Raw genomic sequence first — 10,125 nt, forward strand, 5'->3', positions numbered from 1 at the left:
GAATATGAGTGCGAAGCCAAGAAAGCCCAAATAAAAAGCTGGAAGGAATTTTGCGAAAAACAGGATAGGGAAGGAGTATGGGATGGAGTATACAGAATTATAAGGAAAACCACCAGGAGACAAGAAGACTTGACCCTAACCAAGGATGGAGCACACCTAACCCCCAAAGAGTCAGCTGACTTGCTAGCTGAGACTTTCTACCCCGAAGATCTCGCTAGCGTAGACAATGTCCACCATCGCCGCACCAGAGAGGCGGCGGAGCAAATAAACGACAGGCAGGATGCTGAGCATCACGACCCGCCGTTTATTATGCTCGAACTAAAGACCGCGATAGGAGGATTAAATCCGAAGAAGGCTCCAGGGGCGGATGGTTTCACCGCGGACATCTGTAGTCGAGCAATATACCAGGACCCGGACGCCTTCCTTGCCCTATACAATAAGTGCCTAGAATTAGGATACTTCCCGGACACCTGGAAGGAAGCCACAGTAGTGGCATTGAGAAAACCGGGCAAGGAAGATTACACGAACCCCAAAGCCTATAGACCTATAGGCCTGCTGCCCGTTTTGGGGAAGGTCCTGGAAAAGATGATGGTAGCAAGGATTAAATGGCAGCTCATACCGCGTTTCAGTACTCGCCAGTTCGGATTCATGCCCCAGAAGAGCACCGAAGACGCCCTCTATACCCTGATACACCATATCAAAGGGAAGATCAAGCTCAAAAAGCTGGTCACCCTGGTGTCGCTGGATATAGAGGGAGCCTTCGACAGCGCATGGTGGCCAGCAATCAGAATTCGTCTGGCTGAGGAAAAAGTACCGGTTAATATCAGGAGGCTACTGGATAGCTATCTCGACGATAGAAAAGTCAGGCTCAGATATGCAGGGGAAGAGACGGCTAGAGCCACAAATAAAGGATGTGTGCAAGGGTCAATAGGTGGCCCTATCCTGTGGAATCTTCTGTTGGACCCACTATTACACGCTATGGAGAGAAAGAAATACTTCTGTCAAGCTTTTGCGGACGACATCGTCTTAGTTTTCGCGGAAGACACTGCTCTCGAAATCGAGAGGCAGGCTAACGATGCACTCGGCTTTGCTCACGAATGGGGTGTCGCAAACAAAATGAAATTCGCGCCGCACAAGACATGTGCGATGATTTTAACAAATAAATTAAAATACGACACCCCACGTTTGAGCATGGCCGGGGTGCGCATTCAAACGTCAGATGAGATCAAGATCCTGGGGCTCACAATAGATCGAAAGCTCACTTTTAACACTCACGTCGCAAATATATGTGCAAAAGGTACAGAAATATATAAAAGGCTATCGAAAGCCGCAAGAGTCAGTTGGGGGTTACACCCTGAAATAATTAGGATGATTTACACGGCAGCGATAGAGCCAATTATAACATATGCTGCAGCGGCGTGGGCGCCTGCGGCGGGAAAACTTGGGGTTCAAAAACATCTAAACGCGGTTCAGAGAGGTTTCGCTCAGAAGCTCTGCAAATCTTACCGCACTGTCTCCCTGAACGCGGCACTGGTACTGGCCGGGATACTACCTCTTGACCTCAGAATACAGGAAGCAGCTGCACTGTACGAGGCACGGAGAGGGTCATCCCGTTTAGTGCTAGGCGATCGAGAGACCGAAAGGGTGATGGGGTTTGCGGAGTCTCCTCATCCGGCACTGCAGATGGACCTGGAGATCCGAAGTCTTCCAGACCAGAACCGGGTAGACCAAAACAATGTGCAACAGGTGCGAATCTTCACCGACGGGAGCAAGATTGACGGCCGGGTCGGGGCGGCATTATCCTTATGGAATAATGAAGTCGAGATCAAGGCCGTCAAACTCAGCCTACCCGCGTATTGCACAGTCTACCAGGCGGAACTCCTGGCCATCTGCAGAGCCACGAGCGAAATCCTCAGGAACAGTGGGGGTTCCTTTGGCCTTTACAGTGACTCCAGAGCAGCACTGGAGACTGTGACGGGCCAGTGGAACCTCCACCCATTAGCGGTGGAAACAAGAAGGAACCTGTATGAGGCTCTAAGGCAGTGCAAAACTGTGTCTTTGTTCTGGGTTAAGGCCCATGCAGGCCTTCTTGGGAACGAGCGCGCGGACTGCCTGGCGAAGGAGGCAGCGCTCTCGAGCCGGAGAAAGCCGGACTACGACCAGGTTCCGGTTTCATTCGTCAAGAGGAACATTCGTGAGAAGACTCTTGATGAATGGAACCGGCGATACCAGTCGGGAGGAACGGCTTCCGTAACGAGAGCGTTCTTTCCGGACGCGGCAAAGGCGCATAAAACTATTCGGAAAATCCGACCCCAGGGATACCTGACGCAGATGCTCACGGGGCATGGTGGATTCTCCGAATACCTGAACCGGTTCAAGTGTAAGGAGAATCCATCATGTATCTGCGATCCACAATCAGTGGAATCGTCGCTGCATTGCATGCTGGAGTGCCCAATACACTGCACCGAAAGACACAATTTTGAGCAAAAGACGGGGGTGAAATTGGAAAAAAGTAGCCTACCGGAATTAATAGGAAATAAGAAATTCGGTGACGATTTTAAAAATTTTTGCACAAAAATATGCGAAATTGTAAATAAAAGAAATGCAAACAAATAATAAATTGTATAGTTTTTAGTTTTATTTGAAATTGTATATAATATAAAATGTTTTAATGTATTAGTAGTCGTAGTCATAAGTTTTAAATGTATATTAAGAAAATGTAAGTAAAGTCCCTGAATTAATATCAGGGGAACGGGTGGAAAAATGAGCATAAAACTTGATTTGGTGACAAACGGGGTTTTTAGCCGGTAGGAGTCCGGCACTGCCTGGGCTTTCCATTCCCAGGCGTCCATGAGGGATTTTCCCCGTTTGTATTAACGTAGCTGTAGAGTAGAATAAGAGGGAGCAAAGTTTTAAAAAAAAAAAAAAAAAAACCTAACCTAACCTAACCTAACCTAACCTAACCTAACCTAACCTAACCTAACCTAACCTAACCTAACCTAACCTAACCTAACCTAACCTAACCTAACCTAACCTAACCTAACCTAACCTAACCTAACCTAACCTAACCTAACCTAACCTAACCTAACCTAACCTAACCTAACCTAACCTAACCTAACCTAACCTAACCTAACCTAACCTAACCTAACCTAACCTAACCTAACCTAACCTAACCTAACCTTTTTTTTTTTTTTTTTTTTGTTTTACGAGGAGGAAAGGCATTTACGCCTCCCGCCCGGCCGGGGGACCGGGACGGGTATGTGGGACTCGACCGGGGCCATAAGGGCCCCGTGCCAGGGCAGAAGGCCCTGTCCTACCCACTAAAACCTCCTCGGGTTTCCACCGTACCGCGTGATGGAGGGGCTACGGGAACGCTAAAGCATACTTCCGCGGCCCCCCCGCGGCGACCGCCGTGAGGCGGTCAAATCTTTGAATGCGCGCCCAAGGGCGCGCCTTCCTCCGTTGCCTCCGTCCAGTAAACGTGACGGACTCCCCCGAGTCCGCCACTGGAGGCTGGGCGCCAACAATGCTGACGCCCTGGTGGCGGCGGATAAGATGACAGGCTCCGCCGCCGACCACCGGTGTATCTCCACACCTATAAACGGTGGACCACCACGCATCAGATGGTGGACCACCACTCCTCCTTCAGTGCTCGTAACGAGCCCTCCGCTCTATATATAAATATTTACAATACTTACAAATAATACAATATTTACAAATAATACAATATTTACATGTATACATATATTACATATATATACTCCTCCGCTAATTGCCAGCGAGGCCGCTCACATAGTCCACTCCGCTGCGCTCGGAGAAGTACTAGGAGCAACCCAGCGGCCTTCCTCCGCGTCAGTCTTAGCCGCGGCCGGCGAGCAAGCTCAAGCCGGCCCCGTTGCCCAGGGTGCGCCACGAGGAGGCGACTGACATGCACCCCAACCTAACCTAACCTAACCTAACCTAACCTAACCTAACCTAACCTAACCTAACCTAACCTAACCTAACCTAACCTAACCTAACCTAACCTTTTTTTTTTTTTTTTTTTTTTTGTTTTACTAGGAGGAAATGCATTTACGCATTCCGCCCGGTCGAAAGGGGGGGACCGGGACGGATATGTGGGACTCCCGGGGCAGAAGGCCCCGTCCTACCCACTAAAACCTCCTAGGATTTCCGCCTTCACCGCAAGGCGGCAGGACTACGGGAACGCACGTGGCTCACCACCGCGGCCCTGCCAGCGGTCGTCGCTGTAAATGGGCGACTCATCTCGAGAGCGTGCCAGGATGTTGCGGCACGCTTCCGTCTCCGCCTCCGTCAGAACCGTGACGGACTCCCCCGAGTCCGCCACTGGAGGCTGGGCGAAGGCAGCGGATGTAAAGTTCCGCTGCCGACTACGTGGCGTCAAGTCAAAACAGGGCCATGCGGCAGCAGATGTAAAAGTCCGCTGCCGATAGCGCTGTGTCACGTCCGGGTTGTGCGGCGGCGGATGTAAAGGTCCGCCGCCGCTGTGTCAGATCGGGTCAAGGCAACCGGCCTAGGTGGTCGCGGCGTCGTCGACCAGGTCTCCGTCGACGCAACGGGAGGGAGTTGGTGTCGTCCTCCCGCTGTCGTTCCGCCTTCTCCTTGGCGGACATTACGACCTCGCTGAAGGTGCGTAATGCCGCCCACGCCTCTTCACTCGCGACCATCTTGCGCACTAAGGCCGGAAGCGAGATGTCTGGTCCAATGGCCGCGGACAGGGCTGCGCGAGGCTCCGCCCAGGCTGGGCACTCTGCGCGCGTGTGCTCGGCCGTGTCCACGGCTCCGTCGTCGCAATGGAGACATACCACTGACGGCTCTCTCCCGACCACCTCGCACAAGTACTTGGCGAAGCAGCCGTGACCGGACATGAGCTGCGTCAGGTGGTACGTCAGTGGGCCGTGCTTGCGTTCGACCCACTCCCTCAGAACCGGGCGGATGGCCGCCACGAGCTCCCCGCCGGCATCCGGAACTCGAAGCCGATCCGCCCACCTCTCCATCAGGCGGCGTCTTGCCTCCTCCCTCCACTGTTGGACTAGGGGGGGGTTGCCATCTGCCCTTGCCGCCTTGACCCGCCAGTAGACGCTCGAGTTGATCTCGGCCTCGAGGTCCCATGGCGGGCTTCCGGACAGCAAGCCGGCCGCGGTGTATGACACCGTCCGGTACGCTCGAGCCGCCCTGAGCGCCATCGCCCGCTGCGGACGTCGCAGAGAGGCGACGTTGCGAGCGCTCAGAGCGTCCGCCCATATTGGGGCACCGTAGAGTGCCATCGAGCGCACCACGCCGGAGTACAGACGCCTGCACGAACTCCCTGGTCCACCTACGTTGGGCAGAATCCGCCCCAGCGCTCCGGCTGCAGCCACCAGTCTCGGGGCCAAGCGCCGGAAATGCTCCTCGAACTTCCACCTGCCATCGAGGACGAGTCCCAAGTACTTCATCGTCGACCCGATGGGGATGGAAGTTCCGCCGACCGTCAACACCATGCCCGGAGGTGGCGCGTTCCGAGGACCATGAAAAGCAAGGGCCTCGGACTTGTGCAAGGCCACCTCGAGGCCCAGGGCACGGATGCGGTGGACCGCATGTGCGACGCCGGCTGTGGCGAGATAAGCCGCCTCCCGGTGGGTACTGCCGCGGGCCGACACGAGGGTGTCGTCAGCGTAACATGTGACGCTGACCCCCCGCAACGTGGCCCCGCGCAGCACCCAGTCATACCCGATGTTCCACAGGAGAGGACCCAGTACAGAGCCCTGTGGAACACCGCAGGTCATGACCCTCCTTCCGAAGCCGTCTTGCGTTGGGAATACCACCGCCCTGCCCGAAAAGTAATCGGCGATGGTTCGTCGGAGGTAGCCCGGCACATTGTGGTAGTGCAGAGCCTCCAGTATGACCTCCCAGGGCAGAGAGTTGAAGGCGTTGGCTATGTCCAACGAGACAGCCAACAAAACTCCACCCTGCGTCACCTCCTCCTCTGCCAGGTCCCTGACCTTGGCGATCGCGTCCAGCGTCGAGCGGCCGGGGCGGAAGCCATACTGCCGCTCGTTGAGGCCCGGCTCCATGCTGTCGACTAGGCGGACGGCGAGCACACGCTCGAAGAGCTTGCTCACCTCGTCGAGCAGCACGATTGGGCGGTAGGCCGACGGCTGATCGGGGGCTCGTCCCTCCTTACGGATGAGTACGAGCTTACCCGTTTTCCACCTATGCGGAAACCTACCTTGAGCCAGGCAGGCGGAGAAGAGCTGGCGGACGCTTTCGCCCAGGGCATCCAACGCGATCGACAGGGCGCGTCCCGGTATCCCGTCAGGCCCGGGGGCTGTCCTTTTAGAGCGAAGCTTGTGGACGGCCGCGCACAGTTCCGCCTCGGTAACCGGGGGTGCCAGGTCTCGTTCGTCACTTCTGGGCCGTAGAGGGGCCATCGACGGTGGGACGAACTCGCCGCGCTCAGGAAAGAGCACACTCAATACTCTCTCCAGAACGTGCGGGTGGAGGGTGCCAGAGAGCGGGGGAGTCCAGGGTCGGAGTTTTTGTCTCACGACCCGGTACGGTCTCCCCCATGGGTCGCTCTCCAGCGTCGCGAGCCATTCTCGCCACGCATCCTCTTTCGCCTGGGCTATGGCCTTCTTGAGTTGATCGCAGGCGTCCCTGTAGGCGGTGTAAAAGGTCGCCTCCAGGTCGCGGTCACGCACACGTCTTCTCCTGCTCCTGGCGTACTGGCGGCGAGCCGCAACACAGGCTCTCCGCAGCTGGCGGAGTTCCGGCCGCCACCAATACACGCGGCGACGTGGAGCCTGAGGCTTGACTCTCGGCATCGCCACATCGCAAATGCGAAACAGGGCTGCGCCGAGTTGGTCAGCCTCTCGGTCGACCTGCGCCACCGGCTCGGTGCCGGCGCACCAGGCCTCCACGATTGCCGCCTCTTTTGCCAACTGGCTATCGAGGCGGCCCAGGCTCCACCGCGGACCTTCTGTCCGCTCAACAGCGGGCCGGACGACTGGAACCGCGGAGACATCGAATCGGATGTATCGATGATCCGATAGAGTCTCCACGGCCGTCTCCACCCTCCACTCTTGAACACGGCGGGCTAGGGCGATGGACGCGAACGTAACGTCCACGATCGACTCGCCCTGCTGCCGCACGCACGTGCTCTCCGACCCACTGTTGATCACCGCGAGACCGAGCGAGACCGCCCACTCTTCCAGCGCCTCGCCTCTGGCGTCTGTCGCAGGGGAACCCCAAGCCGTAGATTTGGCGTTGAAGTCCCCCGCAACTAGCACCGGGTTAGGCGATGCTTGCCCAATCAGAGCCCCGACCTCGACGAGCAGCTGTTCAAACTCCGCGAGACTCCGATTGGGCGAGGCGTAGACGCCCACGGTCACCACACTCCCGATCACCGCGACCACGAACCCTCTGCCCCTGACTACCCCTTCGATAGCAGGGGAACCAGCGACGGCAGGGGCGACGATTGCCACCACTCCTTCGTGGTCGGAGACCCAGTCGTCCCGTAAATGAACGACGTAGGGCTCCGATACCACCGCAACGTCGATTTGCCACTCTGCCATGCTTTGGACTAGGAGGTCCTGAGCTCTGGCAGAGTGGTTTAAATTGGCCTGAAGACAACGCAGAGCCATTAGTGCGATGTCTCCATTGGCTCCTCCACGGTCCGTTGGGACGCGGTGACGGGCCTCTTCGCCACCGTTCCTCTGGCTTTACCTCGCGCAGGGCGGGTTCTGTTCGTAGGACACGCCCTGCTGCCGATGGCATGCGCCGCCGGTTTGCCAGCCGCTAAGCATATGGCGCAGCTTGCTTCTGCGGCTGTACAATCTCGGGCCTTGTGGTCAGCCCGACCGCAGCGGAAGCACAGACGGCTGCGGTCGACGTCCCTGTCGCACTTGGCCCCCATGTGGCCTCCCTCGAGGCATTTGTAGCAGCGGAGCGGCCTCGGCTCGAGCAACAGCACCCGCGCCGAGATCCACCCCACCTTAACCCTGCCAGTTGCCAATATCTTTTTGGCCGCTGCGACTGGGCAGCTGAGCCACAGCGACCTGCAGCCGTTGAAGCCCCGAACGACCACGCCTGGCCTAATCGCTCCATCAGGGCAACCTCCTTCTGCGGCGACCGCCGCCACTACTTCCTCCGCCGTGACCGCATCGTCCAGATCCATGACGCGTATCTCGACACATTTGGTAGGCCGATGGATCTGGACTTCGTCCTGATCGAGGACCTCCCGGAGCTTGGCCGCTAGAGCGTCCGCCGCCTTCTCCGGTTCGTTCGTGCCCGGCGGCACTTCGAGCATCCTCGCCCCCGTGGCTGTTGTCCTGAAGCGCACGGAGGTGAGGCCGACCTCGCCGAGTTTGACACGGCTTTTGGCCTCAGCGAGAACGCTCTCGTACCTGACCCCTTTCTCCTCAGCACCGGGTTTCAGTGTGATCGTAATGACCGCGGTGCGAGGAGGGCGAAGCTTCCTTTGCCTAGGGGCTTTCTTCTTTCTCTTTGTTTCTTTCGCCGGGTTTTTGGGCGACTTGTTCGGTTGTTTGCGAACAACGGCCGCCCATGACATTCCGGAACTGACCGGCTTCGACGGCGCTGGAGGGACAGTTGTGTTACCCGCAGCTGCTGCTGCTTCTTGAGCAGCCATACTGGGCTTTGTCCTCTTCTTTTTCCCCTTCTTTTTGTTGACTTTTGGTTGAGCCGTTTTAGAGCTCCCAACTCTCTCCGTGTCCACAGCAGCGGGCGACTGCGTTGGAGTCGTCCCCCGTGCAGCTGTAACCGCAGTCTGCGTCGTCTTTCGGTCTGCGGCCAGCGGAGGTCGCAGCCGGGGCTCCGGGAGGAGGCGCCGCTCGATGCCCTCCATCCGGGCATTCAGCATGTTGCCGAACTGCTCCCGGCTGGAGCGCAGCGCCTCCTCCATTACGCGCTGGATGGTTGCCTCGTCCATACTCGCAGGCTGTGTGCGCATCAGGGCCACTTCTCTTCTTAGCTCGGCCAACTGGCCCGAGAGCTGCGTGTTCGCAGCCTCCAGCCGCGCCACCTCTTCTGTCACGGTCAGGGCTCTCAGATCCGCAACTGCACCTTTAATGGTGTCAGCGGCAGTCTTCAGAGCCCTGACGAAGGTGCCCTTCAGGTTGCCCGATTTGTCGGCAACCTGAAGCACCACGTCAAGCGCTTCCTGGACCTTCGCGTCTAAGGCGGCTGACGTCTTCGGAATATCATTTTCGGTTATACCGATTGTCGGCGTGCGATTTCTCGTGCGAGCCGCCCTTTCTTCGATCGCCGCCTTGGCCGCTTCAGTGTATGCGGCCAGCGCATCCTCCGCTTCGTACCGCCGTTCTTTCTCCTTTTGGGAGCTGAGCTCAGCCTGAGATTTGCCGAGCCCGACGTATATCCCGTGAGTAGGCGGTCTGCCACGCCCTCTCTTACTCGAGGGCTTCAGCCACCTACTCACTGACGACTCCGAGAGTTCTGCGTCGCTAAAATGCGCGCTCGCATCGCTCTCGGAGCCCGAGAAGCTGTCCGCCGTGCGGGACCGCTTCTCCCCTTTCCTTCGAGTGTCTCGTCCGGTTTGTGTGGGAGACGGGCCTGACTCGGAGAGTCGTTCCAGTCTCACCACTGGGATTTTCCGGGCAGTTTCCTGCACCTGTATTTTGCGCGCCATTGGGGCTTGCACTTCCACCTCCTTTGTACAACTTAAACTACTATTTACACCTAAATCTACTCCCACACTCTCCATCTCTGTATCCTTTATGCTCGCCAAATAGTCATCGTTAAAAAGCTGTAGTGCGACTTTGTCCCCTCCAGATTTCGATACGGGACTGTCCGACCCGTGAAGCGGGTCGGAGAGGGAGTGACACCCTCCTGGAGAATTAATATTATTAGTAGCACTCATATTTAAAAAAGTTGCCGGGGCTGCCGGCGTGACGCAGTCATGACCGGAATACCCTCCGGCCATGCATCCCATCGCGCTGCGTCGCCACTTAGGATTCGGGTACACAATAAAAGAAAACACTATACAAAAGACTATACACCTAAAATAAACTTATTATTACTACATACTTAAAATATATATACACTCCTTCGTTACCACGGGGCCGCCGGTCCACTCTGAAAACAGAGAAA

This window comes from Vanessa cardui, chromosome 23, assembly GCF_905220365.1.
Source record: "Vanessa cardui chromosome 23, ilVanCard2.1, whole genome shotgun sequence".
Classification (NCBI taxonomy): domain Eukaryota; kingdom Metazoa; phylum Arthropoda; class Insecta; order Lepidoptera; family Nymphalidae; genus Vanessa; species Vanessa cardui.